Below are 12276 nucleotides of genomic sequence, written 5' to 3'. Positions count from 1 at the left end.
AAGGGGATATCCAGTGCACGAGTTACATGACACCAATGTGCGTGAAAGGGCCACATATGACGGAAATGCCACGAGCTACATTGCAAGGATTTCGGGTGAAAGGGCATCGAGAGTAGACTTGCAGAAAATCGTTTAACGGGGGACATGATATCTAGACAAGGGGTAGAAAAAACAGTGGGAGTTCCAGAACCGAAGCTTGGCACTGCTAGTGAATATATCTACAGTGGTGGAATTTTGTTTAAATAGCTTAGTGGATGGAAGAAAGTACACGTTTTTATTCGACATGGCTTCGTAGGTGTCCATGGCATATTTGTATCTTATGAGCAATATCAAGTTGAGCCCACAACAATATAAGTTAAATAAAGTGGGTGGAAATTACTTGCATTCGCTTTTTCAGTGATACTGAAGTTTTGGGTTGATACAAGTAATCTATGGGTCCAAACTGACGTTTTTTCTCATACAGGAGATTGTTACTGCCCAATCTTAAGTTTAGATTTCTTCGTTAAATACAACGCTATATTCGACGTAGGACAGTGTATAGCAGAACTGGATGGCATGTTGTTCCATTCAGATATTATGCCAGGACAACCAAACTGCCACAAGGCACACCCTAGACATCAGGAAAGCCACCTACATTGCGTGTACAGTCCTTTAGAATCGAATCATGAGACAGAATACCATAGGAGTCTGGGAATCTACTGTGGATAAGTTCAGGAAACATATCTGGTGTAGTGGGTTCATACCAGTGAAACAAAGAATTGGATAAAGCATGTTGTTTCTTACACAGGGGTGTTGTACGCATGTAGGAGTTGGGTGGCGACCAGGTAGTGCCCGCAGTGTAAATAATTGTGGGACTGCATATGTGGATTTGTCCAGTAGATTGACAATCAGCAATTTGGAGATCTTCCAAGCAGATGATTTAGATAGAGAACATTTGGATTCTAATCTTAAGCAAGCCGCCTGTTTAGCAGCATTACAGAGGAAAGTAGCATACTAGGAAGGAGTGGAAAAGATAGTGACAGAACGGCTGTTGGCACAGTACGAGAATCGCTTTAATCCTTATGATGAGTTGTTGCAAGGGACACCAGTGAAACAGTGTAGAATTACAACCAGGAATGAACTGCCTTGGTGCCATAGGATATACTACATGTCATATCACCTGCCACCAAGTGTGGAAAAGTTCACTAACAAACAGATATGAGATGTTACGATCAAGAAGAATACCAATCCCTGAGGAGCACTGGTGGTGACCTTACAAAAGAAAAGTGTGGATAGGACAAACGCATATGAGGATTGCATTTTCTGTGACTGCGAGTACTTAGCAAGCATTTCCTTACAGATGCTTATCCAATCCTGAATATATCAGGAACATTGGCTGATCTGGGGCAATGCAGATATTTTTCTACCAAGGATCTGAGGAGTGTCTATCTTTAGTTAAACATCAAAGGATCGCCCAAGGATATCATTTACATACCAATCACGACATAGTATCAGCGTATGTCACTTAGATCGAAGAATGCATTGCACACATTTCATCACCTCTTAGTCAGAGCTCTGCGGGCATTTGAAATCCAAACAATGTATTTATCTTTATCTTTGCAAAGAACATTGAATAAGATATATTGCAGAGAAGAGAAGTGCTGCATGACTTAGCATGGTATATCTTACACTCACTTCAGAAAAGTATCACTTCAAGCTAGAAGAACAGAATTTAGGGCATGTAATCAGTCACAAGGAAGTCCAGATCGACCCCAAGATAATAAAAATCATACGAGATTTTTTGTCCCCACATATGAATAAAGAGTAGTATGTTTCTTAGGTCCAGTGAATTATTATAGCAAGTTAGTACTGAAGTGAGCAGATGTAGCACTCCTGCTCACCCATCTATTGAGAAAATGGTGAAGTTCACTGTCTGGTGGAGTGCCGACATACTTCCGGTCAGTCGAAAAAAATGGTTCACAATTAAGTCACTATCATTTTCCCCAAATTATTACAAATAATATGTGATATCATGTGACATAAACGGTATACTTCTCGGCTGTGGATTAAGTCAGTAAGTGGATGAGGGTATAACATCTTGTGCTGCCATTGGATAAGCAGCTGCCAGCAGCAAGTCGTATACTCTTAGCTCACCTATTTGTTACATATTTAATTCTTAATTTCTTTGCTTGTTTTTGGTACTTGCGTTGTTTAATTCATAAATTTCGGGAGTATTATAGTATTTGAGAGTTGTAGCACCGCGTTTTATTACCTGAATAGTGTAAAATCGCGTAGTCGTCTGTCTTCTGTTTTTATTTTGAACGGCCAGTGTCGGTTGGTCACAGCCAGTGTGCTCCCTGCCGCCGCTGGATAAGCAGCTGCCAGCAGCAAGCCCTATACTCCTAGCTCACTTATTTGTTACATAGTTTAATTCTTAATTTCTTTGCGTGTTTTTGGTACTTGCATTGTTTAATTCATAAATTTCGGACGTATTATAGTATTTGAGAGTGTAGCATCGCGTATAATACCTGAATAGTGTAAAATCGCGCAGTCTCCTTCCGCCACCGAGCAGTGTGTCTACTAGGCAATCTTGTATTTTAATAACCGTTTAAATTTTGTGTCAAATTGTTTGTGCTCTCTGTAGATTAGTTCAGACGTTCTTTGCACAACAGTTTTGAGCATGGATAGGGACTGCAACTGTTGTGTTCGGATGCAGGCTGAGTTGGCATCACTTCGCTCCCAGCTTCAGGCAGTGTTGGCTTCGATCACACAGCTTGAGGCTGTTGCCAATGGGCATCACTGTGGGGGTCCGGATGGGGGTTTGTCGGGGACGGCCAGCTCGTCCCACGCATCCCCCGATCGGACTACGACTGTGGCTACCCGGGATACTGCCCACATTGAGGCTGATTCCTCACCTGTGGTAGAGTGGGAGGTCGTCTCGAGGTGTGGCAGGGGGCAAAAGACATTCTGGAGGGCTGAACGGAAGGCCTCTCCATTTTGTCTGACGAACCGGTTTCAGGCTCTGTCTCAGGCTGATACTGATCTTCGGCTGGACATGGCTGCTTGTCCTGTTCCAGAGGTTGCCCCTCAGTCTGCAAGATCCGGGCGGTCGCAGAGGGTGGGCTTACTGGTAGTTGGGAGCTCCAACGTCAGGCGCGTAATGAGGCCCTCTAGGGATATGGCAGCAAGAAAGGGGAAGAAAACCAATGTGCACTCCGTGTGCATACCGGGGGTAGCCATTCCAGATGTGGAAAGGGTCCTTCCGGATGCCATTAAGGGTACAGGGTGCACCCATCTGCGGGTGGTTGCTCATGTCGGCACCAATGATGTGTGTCGCTATGGATCGGAGGAAATCCCTTCTGCCTTCCGGCGGCTATCTGATTTGGTGAAGACTACCAGTCTCGCTAGCGGGATGAAGGCAGAGCTCACCATCTGCAGCATCGTCGACAGGACTGACTGCGGACCTTTGGTACATAGCCGAGTGGACGGTCTGAATCAGAGGCTGAGACGGTTCTGCGACCGTGTGGGCTGCAGATTCCTCGACTTGCGCCATAGGGTGGCGTGGTTTCGGGTTCCGCTGGATAGGTCAGTTGTCCACTACACGCAGCAAGCGGCTACACGGGTAGCAGGGGTTATGTGGCGTGGACTTAGAGGTTTTTTAGGTTAGATGGCCTCGGGCAAGTACAGAAAGGGCAACAGCCTCAAAGGCTGCGGGGCAAAGTCAGGACATGCGGGGACCAAGCAGCAATTGTAATTGTAAACCGTCGAAGCTGCATTGGTAAAGTACTGGAACTTCAAGCGCTGATAGAAAGCACTGAAGCTGAAATCGTTATAGGTACAGAAAGCTGGCTGAAGCCAGAGATAAATTCTGCCGAAATTTTTACAAAGGCACAGACGGTGTTTAGAAGGGATAGATTGCATGCAACTGGTGGTGGAGTGTTCGTCGCTGTTAGTAGTAGTTTATCCTGTAGTGAAGTAGAAGTGGATAGTTGGCTCCTTTTACCGACCTCCCAACTCAGCAGCATTACTGGCATAACAACTGAGAGAAAATTTGGAACACATTTCACATAAATTTTCTCAGCATGTTATAGTCTTAGGTGGAGATTTCATTTTACCAGATATAGACTGGGACACTCAGATGTTTAGGACGGGTGGTAGGGACAGAGCATCGAGTTACATTATGCTGAGTGCACTATCCGAAAATTACCTCGAGCAATTAAACAGAGAACCGACTCGTGAAGATAACATCTGGGACCTACTGATAGCAAACAGACCCGAACTTTCCGACTCTGTATGTACAGAACAGGGAATCAGTGATCATAAGGCCGTTGCAGCATCCCTGAATATGGAATTTAATAGGAATATAAAAAAAGGGAGAAAGGTTTATCTGTTTAGCAAGAGTAATAGAAGGCAGATTTCAGACTACCTAACAGATTAAAACGAAAATTTCTGTTCCGACTCTGACAATGTTGGGTGTTTACAGAAAAAGTTCAAGGCAACCGTAAAATGCGTTTTAGAGAGGTACGTTCCGAGTAAAACTGTGAGGGACGGGAAGAACCCACCGTGGTTGAACAACAAAGTTAGGAAACTACTGCGAAAGCAAAGAGAGCTTCACTGCAAATTTAAACGCAGCCAAAACCTCTCAGACATACGGAAGCTAAACGATGTCAAAGTTAGCGTGCGGAGGGCTATGCGTGAAGCGTTCAGGGAATTCGAAAGTAAAATTCTATGTACCGACTTGACAGAAAATCCTAGGAAGTTCTCGTTTTACGCTAAATCAGTAAGAGGCTCGAAACAGCATATCCAGACACTCCGGGATGATGATGGCATTGAAACAGAGGATGACACGCGTAAAGCTGCAATACTAAACACCTTTTCCAAAAGCTGTTTCACAGAGGAAGACCGCACTGCAGTTCCTTCTCTAAATCCTCGCACAAACGAAAAAATGGCTGACATCGAAATACGTGTCCATGGAATAGGAAAGCAACTGGAATCACTCAACAGAGAAAAGTCCACTGGACTTGACGGGATACCAATTCGCTTCTACACAGAGTACGCGAAAGAACTTGCTCCTTTCTAACAGCCGTGTACCGCAAGTTTCTAGAGCAACGGAAGGTTCAAATGGTTCAAATGGCTCTGAGCACTACGCGACTTAATTGCTGAGGTCATCAGTCGCCTACAATTTAGAACTAATTAAACCTAACTGACCTAAGGCCATCACACACATCCATGCCCGAGGCAGGATTCGAACCTGCGACCGTAGCGGTCGCTCGGTTCCAGACTGTAGCGCCTAGAACCGCACGGCCACTCCGGTCGGCTAGGAACGGAAGGTTCCAAATGATTGGAAAAGAGCACAGGTAATCCCAGTCTTCAAGAAGGGTCGTCGACCAGATGTGCAAAACTATAGACCTATATCTCTGACGTCGATCTGTTGTAGAATTTTAGAACATGTTTTTTGCTCGCGTATGTTATCGTTTTTGGAAACCTAGAATCTACTCTGTAGGAATCAACATGGATTCCGGAAACAGCGATCGTGTGAGACCCAACTCGGTTTATTTGTTCATGAGACCCAGAAAATATTAGATACAGGCTCCCAGGTAGATGCTATTTTACTTGACTTCCGGAAGGCGTTCGATACAGTTCCGCACTGTCGCCTGATAAACAAAGTAAGAGCCTACGGGATATCAGACCAGCTGTGTGGCTGGATTGAAGAGTTTTTAGCAAACAGAACACAGCATGTTGTTATCAATGGAGAGACGTCTACAGACGTTAAGGTAACCTCTGGCGTGCCACAGGGGAGTGTCATGGGACCATTGCTTTTCACAATGTATATAAATGACCTAGTAGATAGTGTCGTAAGTTCCATGCGGCTTTTCGCGGATGATGCTGTAGTATACAGAGAAGTTGCAGCATTAGAAAATTGTAGCAAAATGCAGAAAGATCTGCAGCGAATAGGCACTTGGTGCAGGGAGTGGCAACTGACCCTTAACATAAATAAATGTAATGTATTGCGAATACACAGAAAGAAGGATACTTTATTGTATGATTATATGATAGCGGAACAAACACTGGTGGCAGTTACTTCTGTAAAATATCTGGGAGTATGCGTGCGGAACGATTAGAAGTGGAATGATCATATAAAATTAATTGTTGGTAAGGCGGGCACCAGGTTGACATTCATTGGGTGAGTCCTTAGAAAATGTAGTCCATCAACAAAGGAGGTGGCTTACAAAACACTCGTTCGACCTATACTAGAGTATTGCTCATCAGTGTGGGATGCGTACCAGATCGGTTTGACGGAGGAGATAGAGAAGATCCAAAGAAGAGCGGCGCGTTTCGTCACAGGGTTATTTGGTAACCGTGATAGCGATACGGAGATGTTTAGCAAACTCAAGTGGCAGACTCTGCAAGAGAGGCGCTCTGCATCGCGGTGTAACTTGCTCGCCAAGTTTCGAGAGGGTGCGTTTCTGGATGAGGTATCGAATATATTGCTCCCCCCTACATCTCGAGGAGATCACGAATGTAAAATTAGAGAGATTCGAGCGCGCACGGAGGCTTTCAGACAATCGTTCTTCCCGCGAACCACACGCGACTGGAACAGAAATAGGAGGTGATGACAGTGGCACGTAAAGTGCCCTCCGCCACACACCGTTGGATGGCTTGCGGAGTATAAATGTAGATGTAGATGTAGAACTATAACTCATCATAATAATTCACACAATGTGTACGAAATATTTATTCATTATATACAAAGTCCTTATGTATGACTCAGAGTATCTATCCTGTGATTAGTCTGCACATACAGATTGAGGTGGCGACTTGAATTTATGGGTATGGAGAAGAGGAGAGATAATTAACTTTGCTATATCTGAACAACAGACAACTTTTGCTGTGTTGTCCATTCGGACACTAAAAAAAGCTAACGATTAGAACATGTTTACATATTTGTAAATGATAGAATGATAATTTGAAACCTAGAGAATACTCTTAATATTACCCTTATGCTACTAAAAAATGCTGAAGTATTTTATCAGCGGTTTATAGCAACGATAGATGTAAATAATGTTAAAAAAATTTTGTTTACATTAGGTAATTTAAATGAATGAGACTGTAAAAAGCCAACGAAAATACAGAAGAACAGAAGGTGAAACTATCCTAATAACTATGGGGACAAGATTATAAAATTTCATAGTCATAATAAACGCATTCTCATTATCTTTTCCACGTATCACAACAGCAAAAAATTTACATGAACAGCTCGAAGCCAAAACTGATAAGAGCTTATTATCTACAAATAAAAAGAAATGAATGAATAACAAAGATGTAACACTACTAAGCGGGTTCGACAATCTTCAGATCATTTCATAGCCAAATTCATCGTAATATTATTAAAGAAATGGAAATTACTGTGGAAAAATCGTAAATTATGAATGAATTACAACTAAAGAAGTAAATATGTATACCACTGCTGGAAACTTAGGAATTAGGAAAGTGAAGTAATCTATAAGAAAACTGAGAACCTGAAACGATGAAATTTTTGTTGAACCCTAGGCTAGTATGACAGACGAACATTAAAAACTCATTATATTCATTGGCGACAACAGAAGCCAAGCTCTCTGAGTCAGTGACCGGCAGAGTGCCAACTAGGGCGAAATGCTGAGCAGGCCCACGTGAACACGCAAGCGGCTGCAGCACGCGGGATCGGCCGAGCTCCAAAGACTGTGAACGAAGCACAGTGACATAATGGCAACGGGAAGATGCCGGCATACCCGTGACAAGAAGGCCCAGAGGCAACGCAACAGAAATTATCCGGCCACTGACACGTCAGAAAAAACTCTGAAGCCACCATGAAAGCTGGACAAATAGAAAAACTTATACACATCATGTCATTACTACAGAGTGTACAGGAACTGTCAGCATAACTATGTGTTTCTTAATCAATGATCTCATTTTCAGCTGTTCGGATGAGGGACAGACTACGCCAGTCGAACCTCAGCGCGCCTAATCGTCTACAATATCTATAAAGCCACAACTCTCGCTGGAGAGACTCTGCCGCTGCACGCTGCAGTACCAACTTCCAGATCATCACGAACTGTGTGCAGAGATCGCCATCAACCTGCTGGTATAATGGAGGCTTATAAAGCAAAGCCAAGAAGCTGTTTTTTGTCTGTCCCCTTGAAGACCCGCCACAGTTGCCACTCACACTGTTGCCGCAGCGGAATTGCTGCTGTCAGCCTTTGTCTCCGAACTGGAGGCCGCAGGTCGTACTCTGCATAGCGATGATACTTCATCGAGAGCATTATGGAGATCAGCTAGCGGAGCCTAATAGCGGTTGTCCCACGAGCTGTCCACTATGCAGCAGTACTGACAGATGGATGCGTGACTACTGTGGGCTACATAACAGGCTTGACTGTCCTGCCAGTGTGCAGTGGCAGTAGCCAAGCCACCATTTTCTGTACATCTCCACTGTAATTCAACATCTACCGACTATAGTTCACTATGATGCGGTGTGTTGAGTGCTATTTGTCAACCTTTTTCTTATGTAGCCTTTTTAGTGATCGGATTGCACTGTAGGGACCTCCACAGTACGGTGAAAGTGTCGTACTTAGGCTGTAAGAATATTTGGATTTTTTTTTGTTCCGTGTAATAGTAAGTAAATTTACCTAGAGCCAGTGAGACACCCATATTGTACTTTGTCTAAATATGGGTTGTCATGTGTTTAGGCTCTTCCAGGTAGACGTAGTACACATAGCAAGTTTGGTGAAGAGAAATATCAGCGCACAGATTCCATTTGGGCGTTGATACTGTGCAAAGATTAAGTGTATCTTAGTTATTATTTGTGTACTTGGTGTACTGTTTCCTGCCGGTCGCGGTGGTGTAGCGGTTCTAGGCGCGCAGTCCGTTACCGCGCGACTGCTACGGTCGCAGGTTCGAATCCTGCCTCGGGCATGGATGTGTGTGATGTCCTTAGGTTAGTTAGGTTTAAGTAGTTCTAAGTTCTAGGGGACTGATGACCTCAGGTGTTAAGTCCCATAGTGCTCAGAGCCATTTGAACCATTTTTGTACTGTTTCCTTATTTTTCTCGTATAATGGTGGATGGAAGTGACACAAAAGCCAGACTCTCGGACAGGGACTTTGAAGAAACGTGAAAGGGCAAATAGCCGTGTTATTGGAGACTACTGCTCGACATAAGCTGGACACCAAGGCACTGCATAGGAGAGAAGAGGAATGAGAAGCCACTGGTGTACGAGTACATTCTGATTCATGGGAGACCAAAACTGTGTTGAATGTACCCTCCTTCACCGTTGATTCCACAACAGCTTAAGATATAGAGCCATTTTCTGGAAAAGCAACTGAGGATGCACGTGCTTTAACTGCTAACGCTAAGTCTGCTGCTGAATTGACCAAATTGTCGGAGGAAGTGGCCCTCAATGTCGCTAAATTGCCGTTAGCAGATGACGCAAATATGTACAGTATTTACCATGAACTCTTAGCAAGGCCTCGACGTTTGATGAGCTGGGTAACAGCTATCGTAAGTAGAATATCGCAAGGTATTTCGGAGAGAAACTCCTTGAACTGTCACAGCAGAATAGAAAACTAATAGAATCTTCCCTTGAGGGAATTAGGAAATTGAATGTACAAACACAAAAGTAATGTGCAGTTCAGAGGCTGAGAGAATCATCCTCCATAAGGCAAATAATAGAGCTATGGATGTGTTTTTAAGAGCTGTTTCTAACGATATGTCAAGGAGGGTCAGAAACGACGTCCAAGCGATTTATATGCCACCAATGTGATTGCCACAAAGGACGCTGAAATTGCTACACCAAGGGAGCGTGATCACGGTGTTTCCTCCTCTGAGTTCAAGTGTTTTACATTTGGGCATATAACCCACACCAGGAAGAAATGTCATCAGCCAGAAAGTTATGAATGTGGGGATGATATTAATGATGTTGGTTTGTGGGGCGCTCAACAGCGTGGTCATCAGCGTCCTTACGTTTTCCAGATATTTCCATTTCCAGTCTCGGCACTTCCTGAATGATGATGAGATGGCGAGGACAACACAAACGCAAACGCAACACAAACGCAGAAGATCCCCGAACCCGGGACCACGCGATCCGGGGGCAGCAACGGTAGCCACTAGGCCACGGGCTGCGGACTGAGTGTGGGGAGGCTGGCTGCAGGGCGAGTTATTGCCAGGAGAAAACGCGGGACAAGCAATGTCTGAATAATCGGTCAATACATGGGAACAGGGTGTCTCATCCAATGGGTGGCACTCCCAGTGGAATACACGCCTGGAGAAATATAAGCAGAGACGGAGTAGCTTTCTGGGCAACGTACACGGTAAGGAATATAAATTTCTAGAGGACACAGGGCTTATAAGTCGGTCGCCAGTCTGGATCCCTTAGGCAGACAGATTTTGAGGTCTCCACGGTATAGGTTTCATGGAGTGAGTCATACTGACGTGAGGTCAATGGGGGCAACAGGGCTCACTCTTAGCATGGGAACTAAGCGTTTTTGTGAGCATGTGGAAGTGTTGCCGTGTGTTGGTGAAGAGTACTGTGCCATCCTGAGACTCTACTTTCATGTTAAACATCATGCAAAAATTGATCTTTCAAATCAAAGAACTTGGTGTGAAATTGTTTACTCTAAGGGCTATAGCTGCTGGTGTTTTGATGACGTGAGGTTCACGATTCATGAAGTGGTACCAAATAAACTGTGGACACAGGCATTAAGGACCATTTCGCGTGATACAATCCTATAAGGTACAGGGAAGTTAATGTGGGTCAGTAAAGATACAGTCTCATCCAAGGGTTTATTGTGTGTTGTAGAGCCATTGGAAACTAACGAAGAATTAGGTAAGTGACACCGTTTTGTACACAAAAGTAGAATTTTTGTCAATGACGAGGATGGAGGTTTCATGGTGCCATTCAGTTTCGATCATTTTGGCATGGACGTAGTGAATCTGACAAAGAGTTTGTTGATAGATTATTTGAATGTTTTAAAGGAAGATGACATATATATCCTAATTCACAACAATCACCAACGCATGTTCCATACTGAACATAGTGAGACTCTTGACAAGTTGGGTCAGTGTAACTATCTTTTCTCCATGGATTTAACAACTGGGTATCAACAGCTGGGTATAGTTCTAGAAGTTCGGCCAAAATACACCTTTTACCGTTCTCTGCTGCCATTTTCAGTACTATCAAATGCCATTAGGATTCAAGAATACACCTGTAACTTTTCAGAGTTTACTGGATGCCGTACATAGACGACTGAAGCTGAGACAATGAATGGTTTATCTTGAAGGCCTTTAAATTAAGTGGAAGAAATGTTTAGGACACCAAGCTTACACGAAGCTTACACGAAGCTTACACGAAGGTAAGTCGATGTCTCCACTCTGAATACATTCTACGATTCTCCTAGAAAATATTTAACTGTTTTAATGACAGTTTAATGGAATAGTTCTGCTGCTTCTTTTTGATTCAGTTGGTCTACTATCTCTGTAAAATTAGTGAGGAAGAATTTTCTCCTCAAAGGAAAGAGCATTTTCAATTTCACATTGAAATGATTTAGATTCTATAAGAGACTAGATTCCATAAGACACTAGATCATTTAAACGTCACCATCGATGCTGTATCTTTCACATAATTAATTTGTAAATATCTTATTTTTATCACGAATCTCAGCCGGCCGACAAACACACAGTATAGTCTGGTCGTGTCGGTCATTTCAGAATTATTTGCACTCGTTGATACATGGAGAACAGTTCAGTCACTATCCTCAAAAACAGCTAAACTAGGTCGTGGATTTAAATCGATCCCTACATCCTTGTAAGGTCTCTGAAGATGGAGTCATTTGATTCTAAAATAGGTAACATTTAAATCTGAAATCAATAAATATGGATGACAGAGTCTACAAAAATAAAAATCGAAGGGAGTAAAATTATATTTATTTGTCTCCCGTGAAATGAATTTTCTTCGCAGTTCAAGAGCTCAATGGAGTGGTAAAGCTATGGAGGAGGAATGGACTAACCGACATTGAGATATATCAGTTGTGTGAGACTGGGAGCGCCCCGTATAGCGCTTAGTTGGTTACTGTGTTTAGTCTTCGTGTCCGGTCAGTTAATAATGTTATTAGTTATAGTGTGTTGCATTCTTTCCTCTAGGTACGTTATCATACTTATATTCAATACTTTTATCTTCGTTTAGCCTAAGATATTTCACAATTTTAGTAGAGTCAAATGGACTGTTGTGGTGTGTATACATACAGCGCAAAGGAAAAAGACTTGAAATA

This window comes from Schistocerca americana, chromosome 3, assembly GCF_021461395.2.
Source record: "Schistocerca americana isolate TAMUIC-IGC-003095 chromosome 3, iqSchAmer2.1, whole genome shotgun sequence".
NCBI lineage: Eukaryota > Metazoa > Arthropoda > Insecta > Orthoptera > Acrididae > Schistocerca > Schistocerca americana.
The sequence above is the reverse complement of the archived record's forward strand: the minus strand, read 5'-3'. Positions refer to the sequence as shown.